General features: G+C 33.9%; 1 long non-coding RNA gene across 1 annotated transcript in view; it reads right to left on the bottom strand.

Moving 5' to 3' along the window:
* Positions 1-25,214, bottom strand: part of LOC125176838 (uncharacterized) — a 297,248-nt gene that overhangs the window by 67,621 nt on the left and 204,413 nt on the right. The window contains exon 4 of the long non-coding RNA XR_007156413.1: positions 1,445-1,509. This is a non-coding gene — a long non-coding RNA (uncharacterized LOC125176838). The remainder of the gene's footprint in view (positions 1-1,444; positions 1,510-25,214) is intronic.

Here is a 25,214-nt window from a genome sequence, read left to right as displayed (position 1 = left end):
GCAGTTAAATTTAATTATATTCAAGTCAATTCAAATGCATTATATTCTTCTAATAAGGTTATCATTCTTCTAGGAAATACAGGATGGAGATTTCTAATTGATAAATTTAATCTCTATCTCTATAAAGAAGGAAGGTAATATTATAATGTTGGCAAAAAAATAATTCTTAAATGTTAAACATAGGTCAAGGTAAAGAAAGAACTATGAAAAATAAATAACTTTATTGCCTAGTCCATAAATATTATTCACGTGTTTGAATTACCATTCTACCACAGTATCATTTCCAAAAGAATGCAACACTTTTAGGACATAATTTATTTTAGTTGTATGCGCTCAAATGGTAAATTTTCAATCAAAACACCCCTGCATTTGTCTTCTTCATATCTCTCTTTCAACTTTGGCAATTCTAGCAAAACCAGTAAGTTAAAACAAATGCACAGAAATATATAGTTTATAATATGTCAGCTTTTAATCACTTATTTTCTTGATTTCAGAGGAGCAAATTCTGAATTAACCAAGAGTAATAACACAGATTTAAAGAGAAAACAATATACTGTACATGTATTTTGAAGTTAAAGACATATTCAATATCAGCCTTGTCCAACGCTACTCTTTAAAACCAACCTGAAAAAAATAAGGTACTAACACGTACAGAAGGAATGAATAAAGGGAAGTCCTTTTTGCTTTTTGAGGTCTGGCTGCTTATAGGTGAGCAGTTTTCATCAAGTGTAATCATGTTAGCTATAAAGATTGCAATTGGCATAAAGCTATTAGACTCACTGAAATGTGGGAGTGTGTGTGTGTGCATGTGTGTGCCTGTGTATCTCTATAAATTACCAAATCATCGTCAGTGTCTTAAAGATGTAATTTTCAAACTGTACTGTTACTATACCTCATTAATGTGAGGAGAGAAGAGAGAAACATGAAGAGAAAAGAAAGGAAAGGAAGTATCAGAACACATCTTAGAAAAGGTTACTGTGTGTGTGTGTGTGTGTTTGAGTGTGTGTGCACGTGTGAGAAAGAGAGAGAGAGGCAGGTGTGGAGGAAAGGAGGGAGGGGGAGAGAGAGTTTAAAAAGAGGAATTACAGAAACTTCTCAGGGGTTGTTCTTTGGGGATTTTGTTTGCTTATGTAATATTCTTCTCTGGAGATGTTTCCCTTAAAAGAATGTAAATAAATATATGCCCAGATTGGTCAGGAGGCCAAATAATTTGAAACAGGCAGATAAATTTGGTGAACTCTCAAAGGCCTTTTAAGCCATTTTTTTTCTATGATTCTAATTCTACACTTACATTAGAAGGGTAATGTACATTCAGAAAATTAAATACTTAAAATTAGGTCCTGTTGGCAGAAATATCAAGAAAACTGTGCTTTCATTTTCAGTATGAATGATACGAAAGAGCTGGAAAACACGTTAACATTTTGAAAGGAAAAATTTTACTCACATTTGGGAGTATGTTTGGATCCCAATGGTCTCATTTCAGCCAAATGTCACCACAGTAAAATCACCCTGGAAAGACATTTGCAGTGAGGAGCAGAGAACTTTGCTGTATTTTAAATGATTGAATTCCACAGGTGGATAGCTCTGGATTTTGTCTTTTTTTTTAGAACACATAATAATCTGGTGAAAATTATTCATCACCTAAATATAGGCTTTAACACTGGGAATATCTGTCTGCAATATGCCTTTCTGCCCCCTGCCCAAGAAAATCTATAAATGTTTTCTTCTATTGTCTAGTTCGGAATGATCTATATATTGAGAATCTTTACGAATATTTTAGCTTATCCCCTAGGAAACTATTAATGTGTTGCAGCTTTTAAATATTATTATATTTTTATAATATTTTGTGATGTTTAAAAGAACAAGGTAAATTCTGCAAAAATATGGTTAAATAGGTGGAGTAATGCTCATTGTTATGAGTAATTAAGCAATTAAAAACCAGAAAACAAGAGCAATACCAAGGAATACAGCAGAATATGAAGGATATACAAAGCTAAAAAACTATTTGCTGAAAATCAGATCCGAATTAGACTGATATGGCTGATACGGTTAAGAGCAGCCATGAAAACAATCAGAACTCTTCCAAACCAACAAAACGAGGCTTAGTACATTTAGAAGAAACCAAGGAGAACGGCTAGTCTGCCAAATCACACTTTTTGTGAGAGAGCTTTCTCCATGAAGCATTAGATCTAAATGTTAGAGTAGTGAAAATTTTTAAAGCACTGCAGTCTGACAGACTTTTCAAATCCTGGCCTGTATAAAAGTGAGAATATAAATATATTAATTGTTTCTTGCATGACAGTTAAACGATATGCTTAAAAAGTCCAGAAAAACTACTGACATAAAGTAAGAACTTGTCTGAGGCTCGTATATATCCCTGCAATGTATCTCCATTGTTGATATTCCTATTCCTTGCCATTAAATCCCTCATGAAATCAAGGTATTATACTAGTAATATTCCACCTGGTTGTTAGTGTTACTCCCTTTCCTTCTTGAAACATTCCCAAGACATGATATTATTACCAGAAATAACCAGATACAATTAGAAATCTGTCCACTTCCTGTTTACTGTCATGTGACACATAAAAATATTTAGGGAATTTCTACACACAAGTTGAACCGAATGCATTCATTAAAGAAACTGAAGAGTGAAAATGTTTTCATAAAGGTTTATCCCAGGATTATAATTTTTGAGAAACATTACCACCACTGATGCTGTTCTGGGAGTTTACAAATATGATTGATCTTTATGTAAAATATGGGAAATGTAAAAAATGACTGGAAACCTGGACAGATAAATAAAAAGATTGTTTTCCTTGAAAGTTAAAGAGAAATGTCTCTCTTCCAGCCTATGACGATATTTAAACTCTATTCTCTTAATTCATTTATTTTTGCCTCCCAACATGTGGCTTCACAGTATGCTTGTTAGTGTTGAAAGATGTCTTTGCTAAACCTTTTTAGGGGTGTGAGGAGGAAAGTCTTTAATTAGGAACCAATATAAACAGACTGTCTGTCAATACTTGAGGTGCGCTATTCAGAATAGCTCATAATTAGGTCCTTAGAGAACATGAAGCATTATACCATTATTTTCCAGAAACGTTAACACTCACTTTTTTCTGTCCACTTTCAATGTTTTTATTACTTTGCACAACATAGCACTGAACTATTAACATTTTCACATCTATTAAAGCCTTTGCCTTTTGTCTTTCCCCTCTTCATTCCAAGTGTCCCCCTGGTAACAAATTTATAATCCTCTCCAGTTAGTAAATGAACAACTCTTATCTAGTTTTCTGGATTAAAGAGAAAGCTGAGGAGCCTTAGTATAAACTACTCATACATTTTCCTCACAATTCTTGGTCGCACTTAATATGGTTTAAAGCCACAAATAAAGACACCAATCTTCACTAAAGTAACATGTGAACATATGTCCAAAATGAACCCATTCTTTTTTAAAAGAGCAGTTTCTATTAGGAATTCAAAAAGTTGAGCTATACAGAATGAAATTATCATTCAATCTGTCTATTTTGAATCTAGTGAGGTGTTTTTTTTTAAATTGTATGGGTGTACCTGCCAATATAATGCTTGAAAAGGTTGTTGCTTCTGGGAAGAACACTATAAGTTCTGACAACTGAGGCCTGTAACTCCTTAAGCCATTACTTCAAGACAGCTGTTGCTAGTTCAGCAGAGCATTCAAAACATGTTTCTATCAGTGCAATTCTACATTTGTTTACATCATAGGCTTGTGGACGCTAGCTAGGATAACCCTTCTGTGACTAACACGTTTCTGTGTTGAGACTATAAAACCAAAAGCCATCAAGTGTCTGACACATACATGAGGAATAAGTCATTGACCTTGTGCTCATCTCCCACAACCATATTACTTAAAGTTACTCCAAATGTCTAGCATATTTACCATGAGAATCGTTTTGTGAGATGGAAAATAAAATTGTCTTCAGAAAGCTTCTACTTAAATACACAGAAGAAATTTGCTTCCCATTTTCTAACTAAGAAAGCCAATACAGCTTCTTCAGTTTTAACTGTTTTGAACTCTGTATATTACTTCTAGGTAATAATTTTCATTTATAGCTATTAATTTTCCTCTCTCCTTTTCTTTCTCCCTTCCCTTATCTCTCTGCAGTTTAGCTAACAAACCTCTCAGACTCTTCCTATCTGTTTTCTTCTTCCAACCTAATTATCTGAGTTCTGTGTGTGGTTGTGTCCCAAGACAATTACTATATCTTATGTCAATATCCCACATTCCTGCATTGTTGATTTTCACCTCAGCACATCTCACTTCCAATATTATTGATCAACAAAATGAGTATCTCCTAAACTCTAGTTATGTATTCTCAACCCCCCTGTGGTAATCTTTTTGATATTATTTAATAGGATATTATTCTCTTATCATATGGGAAAAATCTAAGAAATTTCCCTTGGCCTCTCTGCAAGAGAGATTATTAGCCACCTTCTGCTAAATTTACCTTTTTCTTTCTTTTTAAATTTTTATTATTTTTAAAAATGATGTTTATTTATTTTTGAGAGAGAGAGAGAGAGAGAGAGAGAGAGAGAGAGAGAGAGAGAGAGCATGATCTGGGGAGGGGCAGAGAGAGAGAGGATGACACAGACTCCAAGGCAGGCTCCAGGCTCTGAACTGTCAGCACAGATACGGGGCTCAAACTTATAAGCTGTGACATCATGACGAAGTTGGATGCTCAACTGACTGAGCCACCCAGGTGCCCTTTTTTACCTTTTTAAATAGCGCTTACATTTTCTCTCCTGTATTCACCCTGCCACCTTCCTCAGTCAAATGGCCATTTTTTGTCTCATATGTTGGTTTTCTGTAGGCTAATGTCATATCATACTTCCCTTCAAAATGTATAGGCAAAAATCAAACACCTTTCCTCCAATTTGTATATTATGGACACAGTTATTTAACCCTACCCTTGAAGTTGGGTAAGGGAAAGACTGCTCTGAGGCACATGATTATATGGGGAAGAAGTGAATTCCGCAAAACATCAGAATTATGTTATTATACTGGAGAGGGCTGGAAATAGATGCTTAGTAGAGAATCACCAGTGGATAATACTGCTGCAGGGCTGGTAGAAAATGAAATTTAACTAAATGAAATAAACTACAAACCAAAATAATCAACGAAATTATCCTGACTTTTTAAACCTTCAGGGGAATGACGATGACCTCAGATTAAGTTAGAGATCTTCATTAATGACGCATAGGGAGAAAATACATGCAGTGTGAATTTTTATGGGTCTGTGAACTTTTTGTGGGAGAAATCATACATGTTTAGATGTGTATTTAGAAATTTAGATGTGTATTTATGAGATACTTAACTCCATAAGAAAGATTTTACCTTTATTTTTTTTGAAACCATTGCTTGGAGGAAATGCATCTGAGAAGGTGTGACTTACTCATTCTTCCACTATTGCCCCCCCTACATAGATGCTATTTGATCAAACTTCAACTTTTCCTCTCAGCTTCTTCTAAAGGAATTGCTCTGTACTCTCATCTTGGTAAATTCTGGTTATAACTGGTCATTTATAGATTTAAGAATGGGATTTACAGAGTACTTTGTTGCAGCCAAATATTCCTAGTGGTTATAAAACTGAGTAATGGTTTGACACGGGCAATGTTGACGCATGTCCGCACTTTCTTCCCTTAATGTTTCTGCTTCTATTTCTTCCAAAACCATAGACTGTTACTTGGTCACTGCTGTTATTCTGGAAACACATTTTCTCTACACTACTCTGCAAGAAGTAGTGCTTTCCACAAACTTGACTTTCACTGTCAGTTGCCAACTGGCAATTTGTTTACTCCCTCACATTATGGCTACCAGAACTTTTAATAGGAGTCACCACCATTTCTAAAACCAATATATAAAACCTGATGGCTTGCATTTATTGTTCTTTTTGGATTTCCTTCTGAGGGAGTTAAAATTTTTAGCCTAGACTCCTATATAAATGAGTCTATGTTTCAGTCCTGGAATATTTAATGGCTATCCATTTCTTTCACTGTTAACTCTTGAACAATATGATGCTTATGAGTGCTGACTTATCATACAGTCAAAAATCTGTGTATAATTTTTGACTCCCTTCAAATTTAATAACTAATAATCTACTGTTGACTAGAATTCTGCCTTGCTGATAACACAAGCCAGCAATTAACACATATATTGTATGTTATATATTTTACTGATAACTTAAATGTAATGCTATTTTAAAGAGCAACTGACATCCTAACTGGTATTCCCTATCCCAGGACAGTAAAAAATCATAGCAATTAACCTGGAATTATAGGTATTCTAGGAATTTTCATGATTCATATAGAAAACCCAATACTCTTCTCTGCTGAGTTAGAGAATAGGAGGAATGGTATTTTTACAATGACTATTAGAATGAAATGACTTGGAATGTGTAATTCAACGTATTTGAATTTGAATTGAAACAGCCACATTTGTATCACAATTTAAGCTTTGTGAAGTGTTCAGAAGTCAATACTGGAAATTTTTTCAAATTATTGCTAAAATAGTTTAAAGATTATTTTGCTGATAGTATTAAGTAGGTTATAAGTAATTGACAGAAACCAAACTAAAAGGTTTCAAGCTGTTGCACAAATCTTATCCTCCAAAATACATGAATATCAAATCCACTATCTAATCTTGGTATTCACCTGAATGTTTGAAATTCTATTTTCTTGCAATGAAGTTCCTATTTTATACTTCTTTCATATACTTTTTTCAATGTTCATTTTAAAGTTTATTTATTTGCAGAGAGGGAGAGGGAAGGAAAGAGAGACAGAGAGGGAGAGAGAAAGAGAGAGGGAGAGAGAGAGCTGTGGAAGAGCAGAGAAAGAGGGAGAGAGAGAGAATCCCAAGCAGGCTCTGCACTATCAGCCCAGAGTCTGATGTGGGGCTCGATCCCACAAACTGCAAGATCATGACCTGAACCAAAATCAAGAGTCAGATGCTTAACTGACTGAGCCACCCAGGCGCCCGTTCTATCACACATTTTTAACATGAAGTATTTTTGTTGCAAAACTATTTGCTTACACCACCACTTATTACTTAGCTCTTGCAATGTGTCACTAAATTTTCTGAATCCTGTTTGATGTTTTCAATATTCAGTTTATTTTCCTCCAGTCGTGATTTCTTAGACAGTTGGCAAAAATGATTAATTTTTTCTTCACTCACCCAGTAGACACATTAATTTCTTCATTCCTCAGTACTCAACTCAAAATTTTAAATCTACATATTTTTTTCCTTTATTTTCTAAAAGAATAATAAAAGACAGTAACAGGTTTTGGTAAGATTCAAAAATCTCACCAATGTCTTCACCATTTTTTCTACAGTAATGTAGCATCCATAATTTGCTTGACTCTTTTTTCCTTTCTCAGTTTTTAGTTTTAAGCACTCAAGCCATCATGAAGAAATAAGAAGTGAGGATGAAGGGATGTTGGGCCTTGACCAAATACTGGAGTCATACTAACCTGGAGACACATCTTTGTCTTGTTAACCACTAGATGTTTAAAATGGGGAAAATCATTTTCATTTTAACACTTCAGTATTCTTCTCTCTAAAAGGCAGAAAATATCTCACTTGAAATATTGTTGTGAGGATTAGAGGTAATTTATTATAATATACTTAGCAAAATGTCTGGCTAAGAGAAAGTGCTCAATAAATGCTTGCTTTTTCTATATTTGTTTATTTTCTTAAGAAGCTCTTCTGCTCTGAAAATCACTCACAGTTTTATTGCCATTTTGAAGCAAATTTAATAATACATGCATATGATAAAAGATTCCACTTTAACAGCTGTCTTCATTTTAAGCACAACTAATTGCAAAAGATCATGAATAATATTGCTAGTCATAACGCAGTATGTTGATGCCATTATATGTATGCCATAGTGCCAGAATGATATTTATGTATTCAGTGTTGGGAAGACAGCTGTGGAGATTGCAAAAGAACCCTCTTGAAGTTAGTGTTTCCATTAAGGCAAGTTAATTATTCTCAAAGCTTAAATATCTTTAAAATATACTTTTTAAAGAAACACTTATTATTTGGAATGCAAGGGCAAATGTACCTTATGTTCTTATACTTTATTTTTTAAATAAATCATTATGTATTTTATTATACCTATAAGAAAAAAATTGAGGACATTTGATTGGATAAACTACCAGAAGCTTTAAAATAATGAGCTTCAAAAATATAAAAAAGACTGCCATAATAAACAATAGTAAATGTGATTCAATTTTGAAATTCATCTCACTTGACTGGAAAATATATATATATACTATTTAATGTTTATTCATTATTTTTAGAGAGAAAGAGCATGTGCAAGCAGGGGAGGGGGAGAAAGAGAATCCTAAGGAGGCTCCACACTACGTGGAGCCCAAAGCAGAACTGGATCTCACAAACTGTGAGATCATGACCTGAGAGGAAATCAAAAGTTGGATGCTGAGCCACCCAGCTTCCCCTGGAAAAATATACTTTCTTTCTTATATTCTTCACCGAAAAAATAACATTTAATTCTTTTTTTGTAGGTTTATTATTTTGAGAGAGAGAGAAGGAAAGAGAGCACAAGTGAGGGAGGGGCAGAGAGTGAGAGGGCCTGAGGGAGAGGGACAAAGAGAATCCCAAGCAGGCTCCATGCTATCAGCTCAGAGCCCCACACAGAACTTGATCTCATATACCACAAGATCATGACCTGAGCTGATATCAACAGTCAGATGCATAACCAACTGAGCCACCCAGCTGCCCTAATTCTTAAGACATTTAATTTGACAAATTCATCCCTGGGTCTCTGAATTCTAGAAATCATCCAAACTAAAAACAAAGAATCGCATTCTTATAATCTATAACCAAAATTAATGGAACAATATTTTTTTAAATATAGACTAATCATTTTGATTTACTTTTCAGAAGGACATGCTTCATCGTAATAGTTTGATATAGCTTGAGAAACATTTTGAAATAACGATGTATGTTTAAGTCAATATGCTTAAGGCAACTGACATATATTACTTAAGGTAACATTTTGAATTATATAAAATGTGAATAACTGTATCTCCTGAAAGTTGTTTAGAATGACTCTTCTATTTCAGTATTTCACATTTTTAAAAACACTGAAATTACAGAGTCTCTTGAAATTATTAATTTTGAGGTATATTTGGAGAAAGGGAGAGGAGAAATCTAAGAGTCTATAACACATCAGGGATCACATGACTTCTTTATTTGATATAAGTTTAGTATTAGATTTTTTTAGTGTTTTCATAAGTGTTCTTAAACATTTCCATTCCTAAGTGTATATTCAATTCTTCAGACTAAATTATATGATCCTTTTCTTTTATCTATGATTTCTAACCATAATGATCAAATGTTGATATGGTTAGGCATTCAGTAACTTGTGTTTTCTCTCTGATTGATCCTATAAACCTTTTTTGTTTTTTCAGTTTTTTGTTTTACTTTATGAATCATCATCATTGTGATCTAATTTATATAACATAAAGTAACCAATTTTAATTATAGAGTCCTATGAGTTTTGACAAATGCATTTGATAAATAACATTTAGCCATCAGAACATGCGGAATATTTTCATCACTACAAAAAGTTTCTTTTGCAGTCAATCTCCCACATCCTCAGCCCTAGGCAACCACGAATCTGTTCTCTGTCAGTGCAGAATAATTTTGACGATTCTAAAACTTCATATAAATGGAATAAAACAACATGTGTTTCTTTATATAAGGATTCTTTGACTCAGCACAATGCTGTGGAGATTCATCCACGTTGTTGAATGTATGCAGTTTGTTTTCTTTTATTGCTTAGTAGTACTTCATATTATAAATATGTGGAAATTTATTTCTTCATATTGATGGTATTTGGTTTTACTTTCTCCAGTTTGGAGCTAATATTGTTTATAAACATCCACATTCAGGGTGTAGAGTATCTATTTTGGTATTTTCTTTTGTCTGCTCTGAGATTAAGGATTCTTAATATACTCCAGGTTCAAGTACTTTTACGAACACCTTTAGAAAAACAGATTTTAATTTTGAGAAAGTACATGTACTATTTGAATAATTTATCACACAGACCATCAGAAAACATTGAAAATAGATATATCTAAAAAAAGTTTGGTTCTAGAATAGAGAATCATTATAACCTAATTTTAAGACACCAAAAAACCAAATGTATAATGTACCTTTACATTTTTTAAGTGTCTTTCAAAGAACAGATTTTTCTTGTGTGTGTGTGTGTGTGTGTGTGTGTGTGTGTGTGTGATTCGTCATGATCTTTGCTTATATTAAATTGCTTAAGATTTTTTCCTATGTAGTATTCTAGAAGGTATATGATTTTAGTATGTACATTGAGATCTATGGGAATTTAAAAACAATTTTTGTGTATTGTGAAATAAAAATTGACATTCACTTTTTTTTCCATATGGGTGTTAATTTGTTCTAGTGGTTTTGTTGAAAATCTTTACCTTGGTGTATCCATGAATTATCTATTGTTTGTACATTGTGGTTCTATTGCTACATACTATCTTTCATTAATATGCATCTATGCTTATGCCAAAAACATGCCACCTTGAGTACTGCAACTTCTTTGAAAGTCTTGAAATTAACTAATGTAATTCTTCCAACTTACCCTTTTTTTTCTAAAAAAAGTTCTTTCATTTTCTGTTTGCTACTCTACTTGTTTCTAGAATTTTATACATAAATTTTAGATCAGTTTGTCAGTCTCAAAAAGAAAAATCCCTGTTTTCAGGTGGATGGTATTAACATATTAAAAATACTTTATCTGAGAATGACTTCTAGATTGATATCATGATAAACTGCATGGAATATCTCTCCAAGGAAACAACCATAATACATGTGACTAGAATAAAAATCTAATTAAAATTTTTGAGAATTTTCTTATTGTGATACAACAAATGAAGAAATATTTATTCAAGAAAATCTATTACATGTGGATAAGATCAGCCAGTGTCTGTATCCTTTGAGACAAGACCTGTTGTTTTCCTCCATAGCTCAGCATGATAAACCTCTACTTTAGGTCAATGTAGGCAAGAACAAAGGCAACATAGAGAACAATCCAGAATTGTTACAAAGTATAATTAAAGTGTTTGACTGTCAACAAAACTTTTATGACAAATGCATCAAAAGTGGAAAGTGTAAGCCATACACAAGAAAAAAACAGGCAAAAATAATTGCCATGAGAGTACCTATATGTCATACTTAGAAGATGAATGATTACCTTAAAGAAGCTATTATAATCAAGCTAAAAGAACTAAAAGGAGTCATACTTAAAAAGTAAAAAATGGCACAATGACAATGTGCAACCAAATAAAGCATATTAATAAAGATATAAAGATAAAAAAAGAGCTACCATGAAATTTTGGAGTGGAATAACACAAAAAGCACAATTAAAAAAAATACTAGAGATGCTAAATAGTAAAACTGAGCTAGTGGAAGGATCATCAAACTTGAAGATTGATTAATAGAAATCATGCATCTCAGAATCATATATATTTTTAACATTTTTTAATGTTTATGTATTTTTAAGAGAGACATGGGGGAGGGGCAGAGACAGAGGGAGACACAGAATCTGAAGCAGGATCCATGCTCTGAGCTATCTGCACAGAGCCCAATATGGGGTTTGAACTCATGAACTGCAAGATTATGAACTGAGCGGAAGTCGGACGCTAAACCAACTGAACCACCCAGGTGCCCCCATGCATCTCAGAATCAAATGGAAAAATAAATTAAGAAAACTGAACAGAACCTTTGAGAAATGCGGACTTTCATTAAGCACAGTAACATAAGTTTAACTGGAGTTCCAGGAAAAAAGAAGACAGTGTAAGGAACCAAAAAAAAAAAATATTCAAAGATATAATGGTTGAAAACTTATAAATCTGATTAAAAACATTAAATCTAATACTGAAGTAGCTCAGGGCACCTGGGTGGTTGAGCCGGTTGAATGGTCAACTTTGGCTCAGCTCATGATCTCACGACTCATGGGTTCAAGCCCTGCCATAAGGCTCTGTCCTGACAGCTTGGAGCCTGGAACCTGCTTCAGATTCTGTGTCTCAGTACCTCTCTTCCCCTCCCCCACTCATGCTCTGTCTGTCTCTTTCTGAAAATAAATAAACGTTAACAATTTTTTTAAAAAAATACCAAGTAGCTCAATGATCTCTAAGAAGGCACAGAAATCCATATCTAGATTTATTATAGGGGAAAAACTGCTTAAAGAGAAAGGCAAAATCTTAACAGTATCAAGTAAAAAGATGTCTGGGTGCCTCAGTCAGTTGAACATCTGACTCTTGGTTTCTGCTCAGGTCACAATCTCACAGTTCCTGAATTCAAGCCCTGTGTGGGGGCTCTGTGCTAATGGCATAGAGCCTGGTTGGGATTCTCTCTCTCTCTCTCTGTCTCTCTCTCTCTCTCTCTCTCTCCGCCCTGCCCCTCTCTTGCTCACTTGTTCTCTTTTCAAAAATAAATAAACTTTAAAAAAGCATCAAATAAAAAAATGACTGATCATATACAAGGAAACCCAATAAAGTTAACAACTGACACCTCATCAGAAATAATGGAGACTGGGGCACATGGGTGGTTTAGTCAGTTAAGCGTTCAGCTCTTGATTTCAGCTCAGGTCATGATCTCTGGGTTCCTGTAATCAAGCCCGACCTCAGGCTCTATGCTGACAGCACAGAACATGTTTGGGATTCTCTCTCTCTCCCACTTTCTCTCTGCCCTTACCCTGATTACGCTCTCTAACAAAAAACAAAAAACAAAACAACAACAACAACACACACACACACACACACACACACACACACACCAAAGAATGGAGGCTAGAAGGTTGTGAGTTGACACATACAAAGTATAAAAAACAAATTGTCAACCAAAAATATCCTGGAAAACTATATTTCAAAAATGAAGACAAAATAAAGACATCCTCAGAATTTTTTGCCAGCTGATGTGACTTACAAAAAATACCACACAAAATTCTTTTGGACAAATAAAGTGATTTAAGACTATAAAGTAATTCCAGGGGCGCCTGGGTGGCGCAGTCGGTTGAGCGTCCGACTTCAGCCAGGTCACGATCTCGCGGTCCGTGAGTTCGAGCCCCGCGTCGGGCTCTGGGCTGATGGCTCAGAGCCTGGAGCCTGCTTCCGATTCTGTGTCTCCCTCTCTCTCTGCCCCTCCCCCGTTCATGCTCTGTCTCTCTCTGTCCCAAAAATAAATAAACGTTGAAAAAAAAATTTTTTTTAAAGTAATTCCATACGGAAAAAAAAAGCAACAGAACAGTGGTAAATGAAATTAGGTAATTAAAGAAGACAGTATAAATGTATACTTCTTTCTTTCTTTAACGGATTCAAAAAATTGTAAAAATTAGTATGTATATAATTATATTGTTGGGTCTATAATATATAGACATGTAATATATTTGACAATAACAAGTTGTCAATAACAAAACTTGATAATTGTTATTGTCAAATAACAAAGCACAAATACCATGGATTTGAAAACTATTAGAATAAGGAAATACAACAGATGGTGACTGAATTATACAGGAAGCAATTAAGAGAAACAGAGAAGAGTAAGTAAGAAAGCTAATATAACAAAGCATCTTTTCTAATGTGTCTTGAATGACATAAAATGATATAAAGTAACAATTACAAAAATATGGTTTTGAGTTTGCAGGAAATTTAGAAGACACATAATAATATTAGTACAACAAAAAGGAAACATTTCTACATTATAGGAGTAGGAGTAACATTTCTACATTATACTTGTTATGTTAGTATAGATCTAAAACATAATCTGATAAATTAAGAAGTATCTATTAAACCAAAAATCAACCAATCACTAAGAAAAAGATTCAAACAAATATAGTTTAAATATAATTCACATGTAGGAGTAACATTTAGGAGTAACATTTCTACATTATACTTGTTATGTTAGTATAGATCTAAAACATAATCTGATAAATTAAGAAGTATCTATTAAACCAAAAATCAACCAATCACTAAGAAAAATATTCAAACAAATATAGTTTAAATATAATTCAAGGAATTAAAACATTATACTAGTAATTATTCTTTTAAGAAAACATAGAAGAGAGGAAGAAGAGAGGAATAAAATAGACATGACACACAGAAAAGACAGAAATCAAAATGGCAGAAGCAAATTCACCTATATCAATAACATTTTACATTTCCACCAATAGTATATAAGGGTTTCATTTTCTCCACATTCTTGCTAACACTTAACAAATAATAATATAATTAGCTATCCTAACAGGTGTAAAATGATGTCTCATTGTGATTTTGATTTGTATTCCCCTAATGATTAGTTATGTTGAGCATCATTTTACATACCTTTGGGCCATTTGTATGTCTTCTTGGGAGAATTGTCCATTCAAGTCTTTTACCCATTTTAATTGAATTATTATTTTTTTATTATTGCATATAGGAGTCCCTTATATATTTTGGATATTAAACCCTTACCAGATACATAGTTTGCAAATATTCTCTCCTATTATGTCAGTTACATTTCATTATGTTGATTATTTCCTTTTCTCTGCAGCAGAAATATTTTATTTTGATGTAGTCCCACTTTTCTAACTTTTGTTGTTCTTGCCTGTGCTTTTGGTGATATACACAAAAGCCAGTGCTATGACCAGTGTCATAAAGCTTATCCCTGTGTTTTTTTTCTAGGATATCCAGTTTCAGTTTTTACGTTTGAGCCTTTAATCCATTCTGAATTGATTTTTGTGTATGATGTATGATAAGCATCCAATTTCATTATTTTTCAGCTGGATATCCAGTTTTCCTAACACCATTTGTTGAAGACTATCCTTTCTCTATTGTGTATTCTTGGCATCCTTGTCAAAGATCAGTTAGCTGTATATGCATGCATTTATTTGGGGCTCTCTATTGTGTTCTACTGGTCTATATATCTGTGTTTATGACAATACCATACTGTTTTGATTCCTATAGTCTTAAAATGTATTTTGAAATGAGGTTATATGATGCTTCTATCTAAGTCATTTTTCTCAAGATTGTTTTGGCTATCCAGGGTCCTTTGTAATTCCATATGGACGTAGGGTTTTTTTATTTGTTCTGTAAAAAATGTCATTGTGAATTTGACAGAGATTACACTGAATTTGTAGAAAGCTTTATGTAGTACAGGCATTTAAACAATACTGAGTCTTTCAATTCATGAACATGTAATAAGTTTCCATGTAATTGGGTTTTCTTTAATTTCTTTCATCAGCATTTTGTAGTTTTCATTATACAAGTCTTTCAACCTCCTTTGTTAAATTTACTCCTAAACATTTTATTCTTTCTGATGCTATTGTAAATAGGATTGTCTCTTAATTTCTATTGTTATTATGTACAAACACAATTGATCTTTTTAAGCTTATGTATTTTTTTTTTTGAGAGAATCTCAAGCAGGCTCCACGCTGTCGGTGCAGAGCTCAATTGTGAGGCTAATCTCACAAATCATGACCTGAGCCAAGATCAAGTCAGAGACTTAACTGACTGAGCCATGCAGGCACCCACAGAATTGATTTTTATATGTTGATTTTGTTTCATTTAACCTCATTGTACTTATTATTTCTAATAAAGAAATAAAAGGCATCCAAACAGGAAAGGAAAAAGAAAAACTATCTGTTTGCAGATGATTGAATCTTATATTGGAAAACTCCAAAGACTAGACAGATTAGATTTAACATTAAGACCGATTTGTACCATTATTTATATGAGCTTTCTCAGGTTTCTACTGAAAATTTCAGTTATCATCAAAACCTCTCCACCCTGGCTGATCAGAACTTGATTGTTCCTGTTCTGGGTATCATCTGGGAATTGATTCTTCAGATGATAGCTCCTTAGTTGTTATCTTTGCTCAGTAGCTGTTTCTGGTACCCTCCAAGAATCTTGCCTTATACCTGTACAGTCAGTATTCAGACAATGACTCAAGTGATTCTCTTCAAAGGTCTTTCAAGCCATTTCTCAGAGTAGTTCCCTTCTGTCCAGTATTCTGCCTGCTGGTTCTGGACACCTTAGCATCCTTGCATTTTGACTTCTGTATCTAGTCAGAAATCTTCTCTGTTTTGCACATTTCCCACCTATGCGCTGCGATTTGGAGAAGGCTTCCAGTAAGAAAGACAGGGTGTTTGTAAAATTCACCTTGTTTGATTATTCCTCTCATTGATTTCAGAATATAAACAACATTTTCCCAATGTGTGAAAATATTTATTTCATAGATTTCATCCAGTTTTTGCTACTGTTGCTGTTGTATTGTTGTTGTTGATGCTTCTACCTTTGTCCAGACAAAACTCTCATCATGTTTACATAAAATTAGAAAAGGACGCATTGAGTTTCAATTCCAAATATCCTTGACTCAAAATAGCAACAAACATCAAACTTATTAGGAGAAAACTGATGCCACAATCTAGCCCTGAGGTTAATTTATGGTTGGGGCTTGCACAACTCCAGAACTATAGTTGTCATACAACTTAATCCCCCAAAATACCCAGAGTTATTATTACACTTTTGAACATGATAAACTGCAATCTCTGGGATATCAATACCGTTTTAGGATTAGGGGAAATGCTCATGTCTTAGAAGCAAGGACAAGTTAAATAAATCATTCATAACTGTAAAGGAGTCATAAATTTTTCTTCTTTCTATGGTGATAAAACATACATGCTTATGTGTGTTCTTGCACATTCGTATATGCAAAAAGCTGTCACTCATTAACACCCTATGCCAAAAAAAGTTAATAAATAATGAAAGTTCTTCTCAGTCCTCAGCCTAACTACCATCATTTTCCTGGTTTTTCAGTAAAGTTAGTCGACTCTGGTTATGACTCTATCAACACATTTTACTGTCAATCTGGAACATTTCTCTAATGACACAGATTTTCATATAAAGCCATCTGCATTCCTTTCTACCAGGCTGCATATTTGACAAGAATTATTTCGGTATTAAATTTAAATACTAGCAGGGCTTACCATGTGTAGTCTATGAAATTTAAACTAATTTTAAAATTTTAACATATGAACTGTAATATATGAATTAATAAGAAATCAGTTCTAAAATAATTCTCAGTTTCAAAATAATTTCACTTTAAAAGTTCAGACTAAAGCATAATTTAAACTCTGATATATAATCCAAATCTTATTTTGTGCATTTGCATGTGTCCATAGTGAAGGAGAATTTCAGTTATATTTCCAAGGCAATTACGACTAACCTCAGTTTATCATCTCTCTATTATAGTTATTCAAACATTAACCCTTTTGAGAAGAATTTTTATTTAAGGTAAAAATACTAGAAATATTAACTATATTATATATTAATATATATTAACATACACACACACACACACACACATGCACATGTAAAACAAGCATTATAATATAATCACTAGCATCTTAAAAGTCACTTGGTCCAAAATTCAGAGTCCCTCTCCAGGAATATGACAGCCACCCCTGCTAGATTTCTATGACTCCTTAGAATGTGATGGGGAATGGGAAAGTCTACATTTGTGATGATATCTCTTATGACACGGTGAGTGGGTGAGTTTATTCTCTACCTCAAACCTTTATCAGGTTTCCTTGCTTTAAGAAGTCAGCTCTGGCTGGTTTCCATGGAGCTTTGCAAAGGCCAACTTCCAGGTTATTGGTCTTGAAAAATGAATCCCTTCCCTCACAATACTGGTTTTAAAATCTTCTATAGTACCAACTATTTGTAGCTTTTTACATTTGCAATTTGTTTAATGATTTTATGCTTCAGTAGAGTCTGTAGGGTAAAGCTAATAATATTTCCATCTTTATCTTTACTGTAGCATAAACAATTTTAAGATTTCTATACTGTGTGCACAAGGTATAATCTTAGAAGCCATTTTAATATTTAAAAATTTATCAAGTTATTTCTGTAATATTAGATGTTCAGCTTTTCTGATTTTTAATATTACAGAAAACATTGTAATAAAATATACCATTTGAGTTATTGAATCAAACCTTTAAATAAAACATGGTGTAGTCACAAAGGGAGGAAAAGAATAAGCAATGAAATTAAACAAATCTAAGCTTAAGTTCTTAGTTCTTGACTAGCTGTATGACCTTGGAAACATTTCCCTGCTTAAAAGTATCACTTAAGCTCAAAATTGAAGACCTTTCCTGGATGGTAGGTATTATATTTAAAATATAAAATCATATTTGATGCATAATTAATGTGTTAAATAAGTCATATGCATTATAATATCATAGGTTAAATTCCCAGAAGGAATTCTATTCAACTTTAAATAAACTATTTACATTTCTTAGAGTATTTTGACAAATTACTTTACAAAGATTATAAAATTTTCAATGGTACTTACTACAATGTTCAAATTCTTTTTTTAATTTTGCTTGCATTTGATTATCACTAATTAATTTTTATTTTTCAGAGAGATAGTTGTTTAACTTTAACTCCCTGGATATATTTCTCTAAAAAGAGAAAACAAAAACATAATATGACTCTTCTTGAAATAAATTGATAATTAATTTTTTCCAGAATTGAGAAGATTCATATATCTATATACTGAAATAACTTGTGTGTGTGTGTGCAGCCAGTCCCACTGTGAAGAGATATCTACATTTGTGAAAAACTGACTTGACTGAAGCCATTTTAAAATAAAGTTGAAGAGATCAATGCAGAGCTACTCCCTTAACTAGTCTCTGCTTGAAGTGGGCCAAAACTTTCAGAATGGGCAATATGGCAATTTTTTTTAAATTTTTTTAACGTTTATTTATTTTTGAGACAGAGAGAGAGCATGGATGGGGGAGGGACAGAGAGAGAGGGAGACACAGAATCGGAAGCAGGCTCCAGGCTGTGAGCCATCAGCCCAGAGCCCGCGCAGGGCTCGAACTCACGGACCGCGAGATCGTGACCTGAGCCAAAGTCGGACGCCTAACCGACTGAGCCACCCAGGCGCCCCTGTATGGCCATTACTTTAAACAACTGGTTGAGAAGTCAGAGGGGAAATGGACATCCTGATCATGAAATTGATGGTTGTGGACTTTCTAAAGACAGAATCAGTAGTCAGTCAATGTATGATCCAGGTTGGCTTATCTTGTTAACAACGATAGAAAAAATTTTCCCTTCTCTTCAAATCATGTAATTGTACCCTTCTTTTACCTCAGAAAACCCTCTGCTTTCCTCCTACAAGCAGAATACTACTTGGGTTTCTACTAGAATCTGTGCTCCCTGAATTGCAATTCTTTAGTCCCAAGTAAGCATTATTATAGCTGTTTATTTTCAGGTTAAAATCTGTATCTATAAAAAACACCATTCCATACAAAAAAAGATGAAAAAAGATGTTAAGAACATAGGACAAAAAAAAAGCAAAAACAAAAAACAAACAGAAACAGGACTAAAAACCTTCATCAATGACATATAAAAATATATACAGAAATTAAATAAAGAAAAGACTCAGTGTTGTACATATTAAGTGGTTAAGGAATACATATTGTATATGACACAGGATTTTGAAAGAATACCTAGTTTGTGTTCATATGTGGATGTTAGAACGGTTGATATTTGTGAAGGGGTAGACAGTGAGGAAAGAGTGATACTGGAGATATTAAAAATAAAGGAATTTCATTTTAAATGGAAGAAGAGGGGGCGCCTGGGTGGTGCAGTCGGTTAAGCGTCCGACTTCAGCCAGGTCACGATCTCGCGGTCCGTGAGTTGGAGCCCCGCGTCGGGCTCTGGGTTGATGGCTCAGAGCCTGGAGCCTGTTTCCGATTCTGTGTCTCCCTCTCTCTCTGCCCCTCCCCCGTTCATGCTCTGTCTCTCTCTGTCCCAAAAGTAAATAAACTTTGAAAAATAAATAAATAAATAAATAAATAAATAAATAAATAAATGGAAGAAGAAACATGTCATTATAAAGAGTTTTATTTTGAAAAGAGAGCTGGTGCAGGAGCTAGACTGATTTTAGTGTCAAGACAGAATTCTTTAAAAATGGGTTGGAGGAGCGTCTGAGTGGCTCAGTCAGTTAAGCATCAGACCTTGGCTCAGGTCCTGATCTTCTGGGGTTCATAAGTTTAAGTCCCATGTCGGGCTCTATGCTGACAGCTCAGAGCCTGGAGCCTGCTTCAGATTCTATGTCTCCCTCTCTCTCTACTCTACCCCCACTCACACTCTGTCTCTGTCTCTCTCTCAAAAATAAATAAACATTAAACATTTTTAAAAATGGGTTGAATAATAGCATACGTTGTCAAATAAAAACAAATGTGGAATCTAGCTAGGAAAACATTTTGATTAGATTGAAAAACTACAGTGTGGAGGTTCCTTAAAACATTAAATACATAACTACCCTAAGACCCAGCAATAACGCTACTAGGAATTTATCCAAAGGATACAGGAGTGCTGATTCATAGGGGCACATGTGCCCCAATGTTTATAGCAGCTCTTTCAACAATAGCCAAATTATGGATGAACTGATAAAGATCAACTGATGAATTTATAAAGAAGATGTGGTTTATATGTACAATGGAATACTACTTGGCAATGAGAAGGAATAAAATCCTGCCATTTGCAACAACATGGATGGAACTGGAGGGTATTCTGCTAAGTAAAATAAGTCAGTCAGAGAAATACAGATACCATGTTTTCACTCATATATGGAGCTTGAGGAACTTAACAGAAGACCATGGGGGAAGGAAAGGGGAAAAAATAGTTTCCAACTGGGGGAGGCAAACCATAGGAGACTCTTAAATACAGAGACCAAACTGAGGGTTGATGGGGTAGACAGGGGATGAGGGTAAGTGGGTGATGGGCATTGAGGAGGGCACTTGTTGGGATGAGTGCTGGGTGTTGTATGTAAGCAATGAATCATGGGAATCTATCTCCAAAACCAAGAGCACACTGTATACACTGCATGTTAGCTAATTTGACAACAAATTATGTATGTATGTGTATGTGTGTGTGTATATATATATACACATATATAAAGAAAACATATGTATATAAAGAAAATATGTGTGTGTGTGTGTGTGTGTGTGTGTGTGTATAAAGAAAACATAACTGTCAGGGGAAAAAAGCTACTATAATAATAGGGAGAACACCCTAATTTCAGAAATCTGCAATCATCTCAGAGAATTTTTGTTTATGAGGTAAAGGAGGTAGTAAACTGAGATAAGGAGAATCTTTGAGGGGAAGTTGGACCAGCACAGGGACCAGTGCTCATATGACAGGGAAAGATAGGATTCAGTACGTAAAAAGGGAGAGACTAAGGCTTGAAAGTCCCTGGGTGGGGAAAAACACTTTTTGAAAACATTTCTTTTGGGAACATCTAACCTCTAACAAACTCCCTCAGACATCAAGTTCCTCTTGAGAATGTGACAGACACTACCTATCCTCCCTCAGGTTTCCCTCATGAATTTGACAGGAGACCTGACTAAAAATAAGTAGATCATAAAACGTATGACCCACAAGGAATAGTACGGCCATAGACCACTCCTCATATGATGGAAACGAACCAATCAAAAAGTAATGACTAGGCATTTAGAGTTACCTAGCCAATAAGGGTAGAAGCTGAGAAGGAACAAGTGTGAAGGAAAGGGGCCAACAAAAACCCTATAAAACAAAGTCCCTTGTCTATAGTTGCAGGCATTCACTTTTGAATGCCTCCCCTCTCTGTAAAGAGAGTTTTCGTACTATTCTTATTTTCTGATCTTATACTCTAATAAACTTTTGCCTGCTGCTCATTTTATTCTGTGTCCACCTCTTCATTCTTCAAAGCAACGAGACAATGAACCCGGGGTATTGAGGTAAAAAGTTCGGTAACACTATCTGACAGGAAAAAGGGTTTCCCTGTGGTCAGCTGATTCTTAGGGGAGAGAACCTTGAGGGGACATATTCCTTTTTTTTTTTTTTTTTTTTTGCTTTCTCAGGTTTGGAGAAGAGTTCAGAAGCCTGTAGGAAAGAGACAACCTAAAGTTTGGTCAAAACAAAGCGGTGGGTAACTGTGAACCTGTGAAATGGGCAACTGTGAACACTTGGTCTATGTCTTAATTGAAAAAAATTGATGCTTCAGGACATGTATGGAGTACTGCTGGAGCAATTCTTCAAAAAAGGGAGTATGAGATCTAGTTTACAAGAGGAGAGAGTAGCTTTTGCTAGAAGCAAGGCCCTTTGATCTACAATAATAGGAAATAAGGAAGGATTTTTGTTTTGATTTTTCCTATTCAACTTAGTAGTGGCTATCTTTATTTCTAAAATCTATTTTGTTTAATTATCTACATATTTTTTCATAAGAGTTAGTAGTAAGAATGTTTTTTGTAGATGTAGTAGAAATAACATTTTTGCCCTATTTCTCAGAGTAATTTCTAATATTCTTTAGAATTTTTTTTGACATATCAGTTAGTCATTATCCTACTTTCAAAAAATACTCCTTTGGGTATTTCATATTGATGCAGAAAATTACATATTTATAATACTTAATCTGTATATTTAAGAAATGAAAATAATAATGATTTAAACTTCAGCTTGTTTACATATTCAGATCTTCTTTTAAATCTCTAGTGAGGTATTATAGTTTACTCTGGTTATTGCTAATAGCTGTCATTTTTTTCAGTTTTATTATTTGTTTAAAATAAACCACATATATCAACATTACAAAATATGTAAAAATTCTATTATATAGCTCTAGCACTATAATGTTAAAAAAAAATAGGACCTTTCATCTCACATTGGTTTAGACTGAAACAGATGAATGAATGTATAAAGAATAGCTCCTGTTCCTAAAAGTGCTGCTATAATTTTTAAATCTATAAAAGTTTATTTGTTTCTCTATTATCAAGTATAGTAGAAAGTAATGACTGATCTTCTCTTATAATACCTATGTCATATAGCAATTCATTGTTTTCTTTTTCCAGAACATTTCCCTTTATGCTAGTTTGGGGTGGGACTGGCAATCATAATATCCCTATTCTTTGTTCCAGATTGATTTATGTAATTCATATACAAATGAACATATTACATTAATATCCTGGTCAGAGAAATTGATTCAAAGGTATTCTTCTCCCTGGATTATTGCATTTGTAATCAATGGAAGCGTCTTACCCCTGGAGTAACAAAATGGTGCATATGGGAATCAGTGATTGTGAAAGAGCATCTAAATTGCCATGTGGAGAAAATGGGTTTGTGATAAGAGAAAATGCAGGCATGGCAAAGAAAATTTCAGAGGCAAGAGATGGAAACTTTCTAGTTTTGGTTTTCTTATTTATGTTAGCCAATATTTTTACTTTGCTTAATTTATTTTGAATTTTGATTTTTATTATTTTTCAGCTGGAAGAGTAATTAATATTAAACCAATGTTTTGTAACACGTTCTTTCTATTCACGGAACTCTACTTGAACTATAATCAAAGTCTTGGTATGCCCACTGACCTTGTTTGTAACAAATGGGTAAATGGAGTAAGAATAACATCCCTACCTGATGGGTCAGGTCATAGTTAACAAATCTATTGAAGTTCCAATGCTTCAGAAGATTACTTAAAGTTTTCAGAAGAGCAAAACAGCTAGATAAGCCCTTGGGAATTCTGATAATAGAATCAGATATTTAGAATAAATATTTAATTTTATTTATTTCTTTGTTACGCTGGTATTTCTACTTGAAACCTATTAATTATCTTCCCTTTATTAAAAACAAAACAAAACTTGGGGCGCCTGGGTGGCACAGTCGGTTAAGTGTCCGACTTCAGCCAGGTCACGATCTCACGGTCCGTGAGTTCGAGCCCCGCGTCAGGCTCTGGGCTGATGGCTCAGAGCCTGGAGCCTGTTTCCGATTCTGTGTCTCCCTCTCTCTCTGCCCCTCCCCCGTTCATGCTCTGTCTCTGTCCCAAAAATAAATAATAAAAATGTTAAAAAAAAATTTAAAAACAAAACAAAACAAAACTTAATACCATTGGAAAATGTCAATCTTAATGCCATCTTTATTAAAGTAAGTTTTATTCTTGAGTTGATTATTTGGCAAAGATTCCCAATGCTGCAAATTGCTAATTCATTCAAAACACCCTCTCTATAACAAGATGTTAGTGGTTATATTCATTAAAAAAGGAGTTCCAGTCTTTTGAAACTTATAGTCACATTTAAAAAGTGTGGCAATTAAAAATGCTGGTCCAGATCATTTTAATTTTCATAGTAGTCATTGATCAGAGCCTTTCTTTCAGTGTTGTTAGATCTTATGGAAATATAGCCTGGTAAATACCCTACTGTGTGATTCTGTCACATCCATGTATTCTAACATACTGATTATATTCCAATAGTGAAGAAAGTTAAGCTCCATTCTAGATAATCTAGATACTTTTCAGAATAATGTATTCATTATTCCTGTGATTTTTCTCTTCTAGGCAGCTTTTGGGAGACATCTTCACACTAAATCCATGCAGACATTAAAGAGTGAATTTAACCTTAAGATTGAGTTCTGCTTTCAGAAAAAAAAAAGATACTTATTATATACAGTTGATCCTTGAACAGCACCAGTTTCAACTGTGTGGGAATCCACTTATACTTGGATTTTTTACAGCACAGTACTGTAAATGTATTTTCTCTCATGATTTTCTCACCAACATTTTCTTTTCTCTAGGTTACTTTGTTGCAAGAAAATAGTATATAATACACATAACTCACAAAATATGTGTTAATGGACTGTTTATATTAGCAGTAACGCTTCCAGTCAACAGTAGCTTATTAGTAGTTAAATTTGGGGGTAGTCAAAAATTAACACTTGGATTTTCAACTACATGGGGATCAACAATCCTAACCCTCACACTGTTGTAATTGAATGCTTAAGTATTCAAAGTTAATAGAAGTGATAATGTTTAAAATTTACATTACATGATTCAATAGCTAAGTACATATATATTTAATTTCAAAGCACTAAAACATGGGGAAAGTTTCCTAGGCAGTTTCTTGAGAAGGTAAAGACAGAGTGAAGCATTTCACTTTTTCAATTGCTGAAGGAACAAAGATATATGGATTAAAGGTCTATTAATAATAGAACTCATGGCCTTCTTTTTCCTAAATGTTTTTAAAATGACATTTATTTTTATATAATTATTTAATTTTCATCATTGTAATGCCTCTTCTGGCCTTGGTATCATATTCAGTGACTTGAAATAACGTTCTTTCTCAAACTTGTTGATA

The sequence above is a fragment of the Prionailurus viverrinus genome, chromosome A1 (genome assembly GCF_022837055.1).
Source record: "Prionailurus viverrinus isolate Anna chromosome A1, UM_Priviv_1.0, whole genome shotgun sequence".
Taxonomy (NCBI): Eukaryota; Metazoa; Chordata; class Mammalia; order Carnivora; family Felidae; genus Prionailurus; species Prionailurus viverrinus.
Note: the sequence above shows the minus strand (reverse complement) of the source record. Positions and strands in the feature narration are given on the sequence as shown.